The 16,375-nt window shown below is 39.2% G+C and overlaps 1 protein-coding gene across 6 annotated transcripts in view; it reads right to left on the bottom strand.

Annotated features, from left to right (window-relative positions):
* Window positions 1-16,375, bottom strand: part of BOC (BOC cell adhesion associated, oncogene regulated) — a 259,219-nt gene that overhangs the window by 241,560 nt on the left and 1,284 nt on the right. For 5 of the 6 annotated variants that reach the window (XM_060298055.1, XM_060298058.1, XM_060298059.1 and 2 more), the window contains exon 2: window positions 12,305-12,419. The exons of the other annotated variant lie outside the window; for it this stretch is intronic. The gene's annotated coding sequence lies outside the window, so the exon portion shown is untranslated. The remainder of the gene's footprint in view (window positions 1-12,304; window positions 12,420-16,375) is intronic. 6 annotated transcript variants of the gene reach the window in all.

Here is a 16,375-nt window from a genome sequence, read left to right as displayed (position 1 = left end):
AGCAATTCTCATATCAGACAAAACAGACTTTAGAATAAAGACTATTACAAGAGACAAAGAACACTACATAATGATCAAAGGATCAGTACAAGAAGAAGATATAACAATTGTAAATATTTATGCACCCAACATAGGAGTACCTCAATACATAAGGAAAATGCTAACAGCCATAAAAGGGGAAATTGACAGTAACACAATCATACCAGTGGACTTTAACACCCCACTTTCACCAATGGACAGATCATCAAAATGAAAATAAATAAGGAAACACAAGCTTTAAATGATACATTAAACAAAATGGACTTGATTTATAGGATATTCCATCCAAAAACAACAGAATACACTTTATTCTCAAGTGCTCATGGAACATTCTCCAGGATAGATCATATCTTGGGTCACAAATCAAGCTATGATAAACTTAAGAAAATTGAAATCATATCAAGTATCTTTTCTGACCACAATGCTATGAGACTAGATATCAATTACAGGAAAAAAACTGTAAAAAATGCAAACACATGAAGGCTAAACAATACACTACTTAATAATCAAGAGATCAATGAAGAAATCAAAGAGGAAATCAAAAAATACCTAGAAACAAATGACAATGGAGACACGACGACCTAAAACCTGTGGGATGCAGCAAAAGCTGTTCTAAGAGGGAAGTTTATAGCAATACAATCCTACCTCAAGAAACAAGAAATAGCTCAAATAAATAACCTAACCTTACACTTAAAGCAATTAGAGAAAGAAGAACAAAAAAACCCCAAAGTTTTCAGAAGGAAAGAAATCATAAAGATCAGACCAGAAATAAATGAAAAAGAAATGAACGAAATGATAGCAAAGATCAATAAAACTAAAAGCTGGTTCTTTGAGAAGATAAACAAAATTGATAAACCATTAGCCAGACTCATCAAGAAAAAAGGGAGAAGACTCAAATCAATAGAAATGAAAAAGGAGAAGTAACAACTGACACTGCAGAAATACAAAGGATCATGAGAGATTACTACAAGCAACTCTATGCCAATAAAATGGACAACCTGGAGAAATGGACAAATTCTTAGAAAAGCACAACCTTCTGAGACTGAACCAGGAAGAAACAGAAAATATGAACAGACCAATCACAAGCACTGAAATTGAAACTGTGATTAAAAATCTTCCAACAAACAAAAGCCCAGGACCAGATGGCTTCACAGGCAAATTCCATCAAACACTTAGAGAAGAGCTAACACCTATCCTTCTCAAACTCTTCCAAAATATAGCAGAGGGAGGACATTTCCAAACTCATTCTACGAGGCCACCATCACCCTGATACCAAAACCAGACAAAGATGTCACAAAAAAGAAAACTACAGACCAACATCTCTGATGAATATAGATGCAAAAATCCTCAACAAAATACTAGCAAACAGAATACAACAGCACATTAAAAGAATCATATACCCTGGTCAGGTGGGGTTTATCCCAGAAATGCAAGGATTCTTCAATATACACAAATCAATCAATGTGATACACCATATTAACAAACTGAAGGAAAAATACCATATGATCATCTCAATAGATGCAGAAAAAGCTTTCGACAAAATTCAACACCCATTTATGATAAAAACCCTCCAGAAAGTAGGCATAGAGGAAACTAACCTCAACATGATAAAGGCCATATATGACAAACCACAGCCAACATCACTCTCAATGGTGAAAAACTGAAACCATTTCCTCTAAGATCAGGAACAAGACAAGGTTGTCCACTCTCACCACTATTATTCAACATAGTTTTGGAAGTTTTAGCCACAACAATCAGAGAAGTAAAAGAAATAAAAGGAATCCAAATCAGAAAAGAAGAAGTAAAGCTGTCACTGTTTGCAGATGACATGATACTACACATAGAGAATCCTAAAGGTGCTACCAGAAAACTACTAGAGCTAATCAATGAACTTGGTAAAGTAGCAGGATACAAAATTAATGCACAGAAATCTCTTGCATTCCTATACACTAATGATGAAAAATCTGCAAGGGAAATTAAGGAAACACTCCCATTTACCACTGCAACAAAAAGAATAAAATACCTAGGAATAAACCTACCTAAGGAGACAAAAGACCTGTAAACAGAAAACTATAAGACACTCATGAAAGAAATTAAAGATGATACAAACAGATGGAGAGATTTACCATGTTCTTGGATTGTAAGAATCAACATTGTGAAAATGACTCTACTACCCAAAGCCATCTACAGATTCAGTGCAATCCCTATCAAACTACCAATGGCATTTTTCACAGAACTAGAACAAAAAATTTCACAATTTGTATGGAAACACAAAAGACCCCACATAGCTAAAGCAATCTTGAGAAAGAAAAATGGAGCTGGAGGGATCAGGCTCCCTGACTTCAGACTATATTACAAAGCTGCAGTAATCAAGACAGTATAGTACTCGCACAAAAACAGAAATATAGATCAATGGAACAGGATAGAAAGCCCAGAGATAAAGTCACGCACATATGGTCACTTTATTGTTGATAAAGGAGGAAAGAATATACAATGGAAAAAAGACAGCCTCTTCAATAAGTGGTGCTGGGAAAACTGGACAGCTACATGTAAAAGAATGAAATTAGAACACTCCCTAACACCATACACAAAAATAAACTCAAAATTGATTAAAGACCTAACTGTAAGGCCAGACACTATCAAACTCTTAGAGGAAAACATAGGCAGAACATTCTATGACATAAAGCAAGATCCTTTTTGACCCACCTCCTAGAGAAATGGAAATAAAAACAAAAATAAACAAATAGGACCTAATGAAACTTAAAACCTTTTGCACAGCAAAGGAAACCATAAATAAGACGAAAAGACAACCCTCAGAATGGGAGAAAATATTTGCAAATGAAGCAACTGACAAAGGATTAATCTCCAAAATTTACAAGCAGCTCATGCAGCTCAATATCAAGAAAACAAAAAATCCAACTGAAAAATGGGTGGAAGACCTAAATAGACATTTCTCCAAAGAAGACATGCAGATGGCCAAGAGGCACATGAAAAGATGCTCAACATCACTAATCATTAGAGAAATGCAAATCAAAACTACAATGAGGTATCACCTCACACTGGTCAGAATGGCCATCATCAAAAAATCTACAAACAATAAATGCTGGAGAGGGTGTGGAGAAAATGGAACCATCTTGCACTGTTGGTGGGAATGTAAATTGATACAGCCACTATGGAGGTTCCTTATAAAACTAAAAATAGAACTACCATACGACACAGCAATCCCACTACTGGGCATATACCCTGAGAAAACCATAATTCAAAAAGAGTCATGTACCACAATGTTCATTGCAGCTCTATTTACAATAGCCAGGACATGCAAGCAACCTAAGTGTCCATTGACAGAGGAATGGATAAAGAAGATGTGGCACATATATACAATGGAATATTACTCAGCCATAAAAAGAAACGAAATTGAGTTATTTGTAGTGAGGTGGATGAACCTAGAGTCTGTCATACAGAGTGAAGTAAGTCAGAAAGAGAAAAACAAAGACCGTATGCTAATACATATATATGGAATCTAAAAAAATTTTTAAAGAAAGTGGTTCTGAAGAACCTAGGGGCAGGACAAGAATAAAGATGCAGACACAGAGAATGGACTTGAGGACATGGGCGGGGACGAAGTGAGAGAGTGGCATGGACTTATATATACTACCAAATGTAAAATAAATAGCTAGTGGGAAGCAGCCGCATAGCACAGGGAGATCAACTCAGTGCTTTGTGACCACCTAGAGGGGTGTGATAGGGCGGGTGGGAGGGAGATGCAAGAGGGAGGAGATATGGTGATAATGTATATGTATAGGTGATTCACTTTGTTATAAAGCAGAAACTAACACACCATTGTAAAGCAATTATACTCCAATAAAGAAGTTAAAAAAAGAAAAAAGAGTCATGTACCACAATGCTTATTGCAACTCTATTTACAATAGCCAGGACATGGAAGCAACCTAAGTGTCCATCGACAGAGGAATGGATAAAGATGTGGCACATATATACAATGGAATATTACTCAGCCATAACAAGAAACAAAATTGAGTTAATTGTAGTGAGGTGGATGGACGTAGAGACTGTCATACAGAGTGAAGTAAGTCAGAAAGAGAAAAATAAATACTGTATGCTAACACATATATATGGAATCTATACGTGTATATAGTGTATACATATATACACTAATATGTATAAAATGGATAACTAATAAGAACCTGCTGTATAAAAAAATAAATAAAACAAAATTCAAAAATAAAAAGAGGAAATATTTTAGCCCTGTTTTGCTGTGTATTACTAACTCTGCCCTCCGCGCAACTCTCATTTCCTTTAGTTGTAGAGGCTCTTGTGACTGCTCCTCTACATGTGACTGCTCCTTTTTTTAAAAAGTCAGTGCTTCTGTGATGTTTTCCCACCTCCTGTTAACATTTCTATTTATTCATTCTTAAAGCCACAAGCGTTCACAAAATGCTAGCTGATCAATTGAAAATTATTGTTTATTCCTTTAGTATTTGTGCTAACTATAAATGTATCCTAGGCATCTTAATTTCAGTTTGGGGGCTTATTTTGGAGAATAATTGTTATTCTGTCAGAATTATATTTGCATCTTATTTTTTTCTTTATTCCTAAATCTGATTTTATGATTGAAGACAGAAAGTCGTCTTTTTAAAAAATTAATTAATTTATTTATTTTGGTTGTGCTGGGTCTTGGTTGCAGCAGGTGGTCTCCTTAGTTGTGGCTCGCCAGGTCCTTAGCTGCAGCATGTAGGCTCCTTAGTTGCGGCTCCAGGGCTCCTTAGTTGTGGCATGAGAACTCTTAGTTGAGGCATGCATGTGGGATCTAGTTCCCTGACCAGGGATTGAACCCCGAACCCCTGCATTGGCAGTGCAGAGTCCTGTCCACTGTGCCACCAGAGAAGTCCCCAGAAGGTCTTCTTAAAGGACTTCTTTCCCCCATAAAAATATTTATTTTAGCAAGAGCAAATAAAGATTTAAATGAGAGGAGCCTCCAATTGACCTTCAACTGATGGTCACAATAAAATTAAAAAAAAAAAAAGGTTCTGAAGAACCTACAGGCAGGACTGGAATAAAGATGCAGATGTAGAGAATGGACTTGAGGACACAGGGAGGGGGAAGGGCAAGCTGGGATGAAGTGAGAGAGTAGCGTTGACATATATACACTACCAAATGTAAAATAGATAGCTAGTGTGAAGCAGCCGCATAGCACAGGCAGATCAGCTCAGTGCTTTGTGACCACCTAGAGGGGTGGGATAGGGAGGGTGGGAGGGAGATGCAAAAGGGAGGAGATATGGGGATATATGTGTATGTATAGCTGATTCACTTTGTTATAAAGCAGAAACTAACCATTGTAAAGCAATTATACTCTAATAAATGTGTTTAAAAAAAAGATACAATCTGTGTCACCCGAGAGAAAGGTCACAATTACTTAATTAATTAATTTAATAGAATTTAATTAATTAATTTATTTATTTTTGGCCACGTTGGGTCTTTGTTGCTGCATGAGGGCTTTCTCTAGTTGTGGCGAGTGCAGGCTACTCTTTGTTGCGTTGTGTGGGCTTCTCAGTGCAGTGGCTTCTCTTGTTGCAGAGCATGGGCTCTAGGCGCATGGGCTTTAGTAGTTGTGGCACATGGGCTCAGCAGTTGTGGCTTGCAGGCTTCAGAGCACAGGCTCAGTAGTCGTGGCACACGGGCTTGGTTGCTCCGCATGTGGGAACCACACGGGCATATGGGATCTTCCCGGACCAGGGCTCGAACCCGTGTCCCCTGCATTGGCAGGCGGATGCTTAACCACTGCACCACCAGGGAAGTCCAACAATTAAAAAGTTAGACAATTCTCCCACTATTTTGCTCAGGAAGAGCAAAATGCTGTAGTATATGCTGCAGATTAGGATTACCAGATAAAATACAGGACACCCAGTTAACTTTGAATTTTAGTTAGTGAATTTTTTTTAGTATAAGTCTTTGTCCTATGCTAAATTCACTTATCTGAAATTTAAATTTAACTGTGCATCCTCTATTTTTATTTGCTCAATCTGGCAACACTACCCCAGAGAGAGTGTGAGATGGGAATCTTCACTTATTCAGTCAGCATCTGTGCCGATGGGGTAAACAGCTTGCCTCTCTGGATATGACTGTTGTTAAAGATGCATACAACATGGTCCCTTGACTCAAGACAACTACATCAGCTAGTGTTCAACTGAAGAAATCATGATCTGCTTTCATGCTGGAGGGGGTGAAAGATTATCTGAAATGGACTTACTAAGAGATGTTGGTCTCTGATGCGGTAACTTTCTTAAGCACTTTTTTCATTTGATATATTAACTGAGCATCTGAACTGTTCTAGGCATTTAGCTCAGAAAGAGGAACTGAATAGCTTCTTGTTAGAACAAGGAACTAAACATTCCTGTTCTTGTGATGCCTACATGCTCATGGGGGGAGATTTTCCATGCCAATTTTAATATCCTTCGTTTTTATTCTAGAGTTGACCTGAGTTAGATGTGACTCCATGTACTGGCTTTATCACACTTGAGTACCTTGTCACTATTTGAATACATCTGCTTACTGCCCTGATCATGTTTTCTTATATATTCCTGAGGTAAAATTCTTGCTATGCCAGCATCTCTTATAGTAGATTTTATGAGAAGAGATAGCAGTAAATACTGGTGTAAAAGAGAGAAAGCTTTCAGGACCATGATTCTCCTGAGAACTTTTTGTTTCTTGGCAAGTGTGCATCTCTGTATGTGTGTTTTTGTGAGTGTATCTGGGTGCACAGATGATGTGTCTCTTGAAAATGTCAGGTGTAGACAGACTATCTCCTTTCTGAGTGAACCCTAATTTTCAAAAACATTTTCTTGACCAGTTTAGTCGCAAAAGCAAACACTTGAAAGAGTCCAGTAACAACTTCTTGGGCAGAAAAGATGGCCCCTGCTCAGAGCTTGTTCAGCGGCAGACACTGAAATGTGGCTTGGCTCTGTCCCCTGGCTTGGTACTAGGGTGTTATGTTCCACTAGAGGCCCTGGTACCTTTTCAGCAAGGCGCCGAGTCAGGCACAGACTTGCTGGCAGCCACGGCAGAGGGATTTTACTGATCCATGCCCGGATCTCAGGAGGTAACTGGCAAGAGAGAAGAAAGCAAAACAAGCAACCAAATCCCTATACACCTTATAAATTTGACTTGGAAATTTTGCCTCAAGGCTGTCAAAGAGCAGGAATAATGATTTCACTTTCTCCAAGGTCAGTTCTTGGGCATTGAGTCTTTAATGTAGAAAAAAATATATCCAATTATCTGATTATCAACTTTTTTTTTTTTTTTTTAAGTCTTGCCATTCCCAGGTTCAAGTGACTCTGCGCCTTGAAAATAAATTTAGGTTAAGCCACTCCTGGCCAAAACTATGCCTTCAGGTCACATGACTTGCTTCCAAGTTAGGCGCAAAGCCTTGAAATCATGTGCATCTACTTTGCTGTAAGACGTTTCTTTGATAATTTGCATCTCTTCTGCCAGGGATAAGTCGATTTGTCTCCATTCTGTCTGAGGTTGTGAAGCTGGGATTCCACTGGCGAGCTGGAATGTAGATTAGGCTCTGCTTGGCTTCTAACTAAACCAGGAGCCATTAGAGAGTAATCTGGGTACAGCCTCTTGCTGCCCCCTGGTGGAGAGGTGGGTATTGAGCAAGCCATAACTGCGGACTGTGGATTTCCTCAGCAAATGCTGTTAAGGTGTCTGTGTAAAGGTCCGTGGGGAATAATTACACTTAAAGCTATTAAGTTATACTCTATTGTGAAGCTAAATGTTATAATAAAATATATATTGAATGGAGTTTGAAAGGTTGCTCTATAAGAGTCTGATTTCTCAATAATGGGTGCTTTAATTCCACTCTCCTTTTACTTCTGTTTTTTGGGAACTCATTTCTTATCTTTTTTTCTCTAAACTCTTCATTTTCTTCAATCATCACTTCATGTATCTTTAGATAATTATAAGATTCTTGTAAGGGGTTATCTTTACACATTTCCATAAAGTGAAATTCAGCATTTGACCCAAGAAAATTATAATTCTTATATACTCCAGATCTTAAACTGGGATTTATACCTATACATTCAGATCAAAATCCAAACCAAAATTCACTTCAGGAATTCAAATGAAACATGTTAGTCTTATATCTTCTGAAAGTTCCGGAGTACAAGTCAGAGGCTGTCTCCTTAAGGCTTTTGCGTGCAAATTACATTTTGAAAGAAAATGTTTGTTTTTGTAACAGCCCTAAAAATGCCAACATTTTCAAAAAGTATAGTCAGGTAGAAGCATGCTTTTTAAATTAAAACCTGTGACAGGATGCCTTTTAGAATCAAGGAAAATTTTTGGAGACTATCGTGTGGGCTATCAACACATTATGCCTATGTATGCCTAGCCTTTCAAATGTGTTCCTGTGACTTCTAGAACGACTGTGTTTCTTGAATTAAGAAATTCTTGATGCCAGGCTAGTATTTGGTTCTTATTGAAAGACTTTTTTTATTCATTACTTAATTCATCCAGTATTTATTCAACAAGTATTTACTGAGCACCCATGTGCCAGCAGGAGGGAGGATATCCATCCCTGCATGAAAGTGCTTACAGAACTCGGTACAAATGTCTCAAGAACAAGGCAGACTGTGGGCAGTCAGTATCATAAAAGAGGTAGAGAGAAAGTGAGATGGGAGTTCAGAGATGGAAGAGATAAGTTCCAGATTTTGGGGGAGGTGAACAAGGGGCAGTGGAACTAGGAATTAAAGGATGAAGGGGATTTGTACATAAAATTATTCTAGATGACAGAAATTTATTCTAAAGGAATTTATTTGGAAATTTATTCTAAAGGAAGAATTTTTCTCAGGAAAATAAATTATACACAGCTAATACGTGCATGAAACGACTTTCACCCACTCAGGTGACTTCTGAAATGTAAGAATTATTAACAGTTCAAATACTGTCAATTCTTGATCAACCTCTGTCCTTTATGTATGAGAAAAATTCTGCTCTCCTCCTCAAAATATTCTTCTCTCTTCTGACCAAAACAGTAAAATAGGATAGGAAGAATAACTCTTTTATTCCCTTTCTCTGTCCCTATCTTTTCCTTAACTCACCAAAGCTATTCATTTGATAAATACTGTGCACTTGTTATGTGCCAGATACTCTGCTAGGTCCTGGAGGCAGCAGTTAACAAGCATACATGACCCTTTTTCTGCAAAAGCTTTTACTGGATGGAGACAGGCAGTGAAGGGATTCACCTCAGGTGAGGGGAGGATCGCCTTACGCATTGTAACTGGAGGAATGGAAGATAGGATGGTGGAGGCACAGGTAAATTTGTAGGTTTGGCATTAGTAAGTTGAGAGAGTTCTTGTCTGAGGACTTCAGTTTTTTTCCCCATAATTACAGAAAATTCAGAGAGTGGAATTAATAAAGGGTTGGACTTTGGCTAGGCAAGAGTGATGGAAGTAACGGGGAGAGGGGATTGATAACGTTGGCGTGCAATGGACTGGGAGAATCTAAGCTGTATACAAAGAAGGGTACTGATGTGAAGACAGTAAGAGGTTAAGGACTGGTGATCCAGTAAGGTTCAAGATCAGATTTATAAGAAATAACTTGAGTAAGAAAGTTGAAAAGATAGGACGCTATCATCAGAAAGAAAAATGTCTGAATTTATGATATCAGATATGGAGTAATTCTGGATGATGGCAAGATTTGGGATATGATTTGAGAGCATGTGACTGAAGTGAAGTGAATGTGAAGGTTACTGGAGCTGAGGACAGTGAAGGAACTGGGATGACAGAGGACTTGGGATGGAGAGGAACTAAAGTATTCAAGATCACTACGTCTATGAAGGGGAAAGTGAATGGGAAAAACATCTCTTCCCCATCTTAGGAGTCCCTAGCATTTCTCCCATCATCCTAATCTGACACCCCACCACTATATCTCCCTCAGAATCCTGGGTCTTAATGTGATCATGCCGCATGGGGACCCCTGCCCAGGCCTAGAACCCAGCTCTCCCCTCCACCTTCTTGCTCCCACCATGCCAGGGGCTCACTGCTGAGAGATCTCAGCTCCCACTTCCCACCTGGTAGAGAAACTGGTTCTGGGAACATGGCAGGATGTAAGCTCCCACTCTGAGTGCCAGAGCTTGTTAGGGGTGAGGGTGACCCAAGCTGAGGGAAGATTTGCTCCTGCTGTTTTAATCTTGATGGTGGAAAGTACTTTTCTGTAACAATCCTGGAATCCATAGTTGTCCTCTATAGAACCAACGGCCGGGACACCATTGGCCGGAACCGATCACGTGAGTGATTGGAGGAAAGTGGCTTTGGGGGGTTGGCTCTGGTTCCTCATCATCATGTTTTACGTTCACTTTATGGCCGAAGATGTTCAGTTTCAACAATGCACTTAGACATGGCTTTTCTAAATTAGGAATTTTCTGTATTAAAATTGTATGCTGGTCCCTAAATACTTCAGAAAACAGAGTGGCAAAAATAATGCTATCATCAATGGGCATTTTTTCTTTACATTTCTATGAGCTTCTAGGAGTTGACAGATTGATCATCAGCAACAATGCTAAAAGAGTGCTTTGAGTTTATAACTTAGATATTTTAACATTAAAAAAATTATTTATCATGTTATGGAGGTCATTTGTGTTCACTGAATACAATTCTGAAAATGAAAAGAACAGAAGATAAAACTTTTGTACTCTCACCAACCAGAAATAAAAATCTTGGTACCATTTTCACTCCAGATATACATTTCTCTCTGCCCCTTCCCCAACTTGGAGTCATACAAAGTTTTGTAATGCCTTCCATTCATTTAATATAATGTGAGCATTTCCCTGTGCCATTGCCTATCTTTAAAAAATGATGGTGGCAGAGTCTTCTAGCTGTTCATCAAAATCCATTTTCTTCTCTTTGGGCATGCAGCTAGACTACATTTCCAGGATCCTTTGCAGTTATGTGTAGCCAAAAGAATAGGAATGCATGTGATGTGTGCTATTCCTGGGCCAATGCTTTTAAGAGGCAGGTGTGTATCCTTTATGTTATCTTTTCTTACAGCTAGATGTAGATGATGACAAGGCCCTAGGGGAATTCAAAGTCAAAGGATGGAAGGAGCCTGAATTTTTGAATAATCATGTATTGAACACAATGTGGGTGAGAATAAACATCTATTGTGCTTGAACCATTATATATTAGGGGGTCTGTTTGTTACAGCAATTTTGCCTACTCTGTTTTTCATTGTATGGATGTACCTTAATTTTTTAAGAGATATGTTTCTTGTTAGCCTGTAATAGATTATTGAAAATGGACCCAGTGACTGAATTGGGTCTCTCTGTGTCCACACCTCTTTGCAATACGTCTTTACTGCTTTTTCCAACAAGAGCTCGTGCTTGTTTCCCCATTTTTTGAATCTATTCTGCCTTTCTGACTTGTTTTGACCAATAAAGTGTGATGGAAGTGGCATTTGGGGACTTCTGAGTTCAGACTCTAAGAGGCCGTACAGCATCTGCTTTTGCTCAGGGTGGATCCATCTGCTGCATAAAGAAGTCCAGGTTATCCTATTGGAGAGGGAGTCTACGTGGGGAGATGGGTCCTAGAGGATAGATGCCATGTGGAGAGAGAAACCACACAGAGGAGAATCAAGGCCCCACACATATGTGTGAGCCAGGGTAATGCCACGGAAAAAGAGAGACCCAGCCATCCCAGTTCACCCTCAGTCATTTGAGCCATCCCAATGGGAGTGCCAGACTTGTGAGTGAGGCCATTGTAGGTCCTCTAGACCCAGTAGAGCCCTCCCAGCCAACACTATGTGGAAGAGAGACAAGCCACCCCTTCTGAGCTCTGTCCAAACTCCTGACCCACAGAACTGTAAGTAATAAAAGTAATAAAATGATTAAGTCGTGAATATGTTGACTAACCAGCAATAAATAACATGGATACTTATATGTTTCTAAAGTTTTGTTCCTGTAAATGACACTGATAAGCATCTTTGTACCAGCTTCCTTGGTCATCAAGAGATTTTGTGCTGCTGAACTTGTTTAAGTCTGGAAATTGAGTAAGGAGTCATGTCTCCTCTCCATTTTGGTGCTCAGATTAGGTTTCTGGTCCCTGCTATATAAATGAAGTAATATTTTAATAGGCTGCTATCTATTCAATTCCTACAGGCACCACGATCAATTAGCTACTACTAAAGATTCCTGCTAGTCAAAATATTTGGTTAACATTTTGTCTCTATTGCCCATTATAGTAAATGCACTAACCTCGTCTCTTGTAGTTAATTGTTGCCACTTGGCCTTTGTCATTCTGGGATCCCATCGTTTTCACTGAAATCATGGAGCCGATTTCAATGGCAGTATCTTCTACCATCACCATAGCCTACAGAAGACAGCCATCACAGAAATTTGTGAGGACACAAAAGTAGTCCATCATTAATGCCTTTCTCAATGCCTCAGTGGGGTGAGTGACCTCTCAAAGGACACAGTTGGGGGTGGGTGGGTGTGCAAGTCAGATTATATATGCACCCCATCATTCCAATCTCTCTGAGTCTTTGACTCCTCCTTCCACATTGTGCCAGGAAAAAACTTACCTTCAATGAGTATAGGCTATAGTTGAGTTCAAGTTTTTTACCTTCAATTACCTAGGATGTCATTACCTAGGATGAAGAGCTGTTTGGCAACACTACCAGGAATAAGAAAACAAACAGGAACTTTCCTCCTCCTGCCTTCCAATCTCCTTCTAGTGGTCCATATGGGTATAACCACCAGCCGGCAAAGACCATGTGGTTTTGCAGAATCCCAGCCCCGCATCACAGAGCAAAGTATAGACGCATGAGATTAGAGCTGAAAGACCGTAGCTGGATGGGCCAAAAAATGTATGTCTCCGAATATGCTGGTGTATGCACACACACACACACACACATCCTAAGAGTTTGATACACACTTAACGTTAAAAATAATTTTTTCTCATTACAATAGCAACATGTATTTCTTTCCTTCAGAAAGTACAAATAAGCTCATAGAAGAAAAAAAGATCCATCCTACTGCTGAAAAGATAATCTTTGTTAACACCTTCATTTAGATCCTTCCAGACCTTTTTCTCTATGTGTGGAGGTATATTTTTGCATGTAATCACATTGTACATAGCGTTTTCTAAACTGCTTTAGAAAACACCTTAATGTATGGTAAACAATTGCACACATCAACACATATTTATTTATTTACAACAGTGGATTCCAAACTGTCCCTAGGAAGTGTCTTATGAGGTACTTCTAGGAGCCTGGGAAGGAGGCCTTTATGGGAGGGCCCTGCGTTCTCCTTTGTACCCTTAACCACTACAATTCTGCTTTTACTGTTTTATATATTTGATTTCTGTGTTAAGATTTTGTGAGGGAAAAAGAATTCCACTGCCAAAATATTAGAAAACCACTGACTCATTGTGTGAATATATCATTTTCCATTTTCATGATTACAACAACAAAGGATCACTTTGTATCTGAATTTTTGTCCAAAGTCCTAGTAACATGAGACACCATGCTTTTACTGTGTCTATATGACAATACCGTGAAATTATTTTAATCTGTATTTTTTGAAGTGCTAATGAGATGGACAAGGTTCTGTCTATTTCATGGTCATTTGTGTCTGTGGCAGTCTTTCTTTGCAAATTTGAAATTTTAAAAACATAGCTGTAAATCCTTACTTTCTCCCTAATATACAGAACACACGCCTCTTCCATATCCCCCAGTTCAAGGAAACTCTGATTTTAAATATCCACTGCTCGCCCAGAACCCATCTCCCCGCCCTCCCCTCTTGGTAATGATCTTCCTTCACTGACAACATAGGAGCTCCCTCATCTTTCTGTTACCGTACCCCAAACATAGCCATGTCTAAAGCTATCTTGATTTTTCTTCCTGGCTCAGAAGATAAAGGCTTGTTGATCTTTAAGACAACCCCTCTACCTGAGCTCTTGATCCCACCTTTGCTTGTCTCCTCTGGGATGATGCTCACAAACTTGGTTGAATGAATGGATCTTTCTTCATCAATTCTCTCACCTTTATCTCTTTAGTAGGTCCAGCTTCTCTCACTCTTTTGGCCCCATTTCTCTTACCCTGTTCAGGTGATGAAACCACTTTCTGTCTGTGATGGTCAGTTTTATGTGTCAACTTGACTAGGCTGGGGCACCCAGTTATTCAATCAAACATGAGTCTAGGTGTTGTTGTGAAGGCATTCTGTAGATGTGATTATCAACTACAACCAGCTGACTGTATGTAAAGGAGATTATCCTGGGTTATCTGGATGAGCCTAATCCAATCAGTTTAAAAGACCTTGAGAACAGAACTGTGGTTTCCCTGAGGACATGAAGGAGAAGAAATTCCATCTGTAGACTGCAGCTTCAGCTCCTGCCTGAGTTTCCAGACTGCCATTTACAACAGCCTGCCTTATGGACTTCAGACTTGACTATTCAATCCCTACAGGCATGCGAGCCAATTTCTTTTCAAAAGTGTATATATATATATATATATATATATATATATATATATATATATATCTCGCCTACTGGTTCTGTTTGACTGGTGGAACCCTAACTGATGCACTATCCTTAAAATTAGAACAAAACTATACCCTGCTTGATCCTACATCTCTCTGTTATCACATAAACTCGGCCTTCCCTTCTCATCTAAGCCGCTAAAAATGTTATCCTATATTCATCATCTCTACTCCCTCCCTTTGCAATTACCCTTTGAGCTACAGTCCCATTTATTCAACTGGCGAATTGGACATACTCTTGTGGGCAGCCCATGGGCAATCTCAAACTCAGTACATCAAAAGTTATCTCATTATTCCTATTATTTAGATGTATCTAAATTGGTTCTTCTTTTGGATGCCACATGTCACACTCAAGGCAAAAGTCTGGAAGTCATACTAGACATTTAAATACCTAAGTACCAGACATCTAAATAAGTCATACTGTCCATCTTCAGTGCCAGTGTTGGAATTCAGGCCTTCATTATCTCCTGCCTCAGCTTTTGTAACAGATTCCCTTAGGTCCCTTCCTCCAGTCTCATCTCCTTCAAACCTGTTCTCCAGAGTGCTCGTCCTCTGATGCAAGGTGCCCAAATTGCCCAGCCTAAATCTCAGTGACTCCTTTGTCACCTCCAGAAAGGGATCCCTAAAGCAGACCACCATCACAAGGAGCTTTTAGAAAACCCAGATTAGAGCCCTACTCAGACCTAATGAATAAGAATGTGCGAAGTGGGGCCTGAAAATTTTCTAAATATTTAAAAAAGACTATCCAGGTAATTGTGATCAGCCAGGTCTGGGAATCACCAGCCTTCAGGGTAAATCCAAATTCTGTCCCTGATCTGACACCACTACTCCCAGCATCATCCCTCAGAACACATCATGCTCCAGCAATACTGACTCAGCCAGGACTAATGATTCTTCCAACTCATGTTGTTTACCACCTCTCTGTCAGGAATGTCTTCTTCCCTTATCTGCCTGGGAAATTCCTACTCGTCCTTCAAAAACTCTATTCAAGCATCATCTAGTCTCTTATTTAGCCAGTAAATATTGACAAACTAGTAAAATTGTACACATTAACTATGTGCAGTTCTCTGTATATCAATTGTACCTCAACAAAGCTGTTAAAGCCTTATTGAGGTCTTACTACACACCAGGCTATGAGCTAAGCATTGTGATATAGAGATTAGTAAGCTACACTGGTAGTACTGCCTTCAGTCAGCTCACATGTCATTGGAGAAAGAGACATACAAATATACAAATGAATACAGTACAGTGAGGTAAATTCTGTGAGTCTGTGGTAGCCTGAATAATGCCCCCCCCACAAGACAGCCACATCCTAATCACCCAAATCTATGAATATGTTTACTTACATTGCAAAACAGATTGTGTAGATATGATTAAGTTAAAGACTCTGAAATGAGGAGAGTATCCTGGGTTATTCTGGTGGGCTCAGTGTAATCACTAGGGTCCTTTTAAGATGAAGGCAGGCAGGAGGGTGAGAGAGAAAGAGAGGCTGGAGGGAGATTGGAAGATGCTGTGCTACTGACTTTGCAAATGGAGGATGGAGACATGAGCCAAGGAATGCAGGTGGCCTCTAGAAGCTGAAAAAAGCAAGAAAATGAATTCTCCACTAGAGCCTCCAGAAGGATCCAGCCCTGACAACTTTAGTCCAGTGAGATCCATTTTGGACTTCTAACCTCCAAAAATGTAATATAATAACTGTGTTGTTTTAAGTGACTATGTTTGTAGTAATTTGTTACAGCAGCAATAGGAGGCTAACACAGAGGCCAGCACAGGGCACTACGGGTGTAC

Source organism: Globicephala melas, chromosome 4, assembly GCF_963455315.2.
Source record: "Globicephala melas chromosome 4, mGloMel1.2, whole genome shotgun sequence".
NCBI classification, from domain to species: domain Eukaryota; kingdom Metazoa; phylum Chordata; class Mammalia; order Artiodactyla; family Delphinidae; genus Globicephala; species Globicephala melas.
Note: the sequence above shows the minus strand (reverse complement) of the source record. Positions and strands in the feature narration are given on the sequence as shown.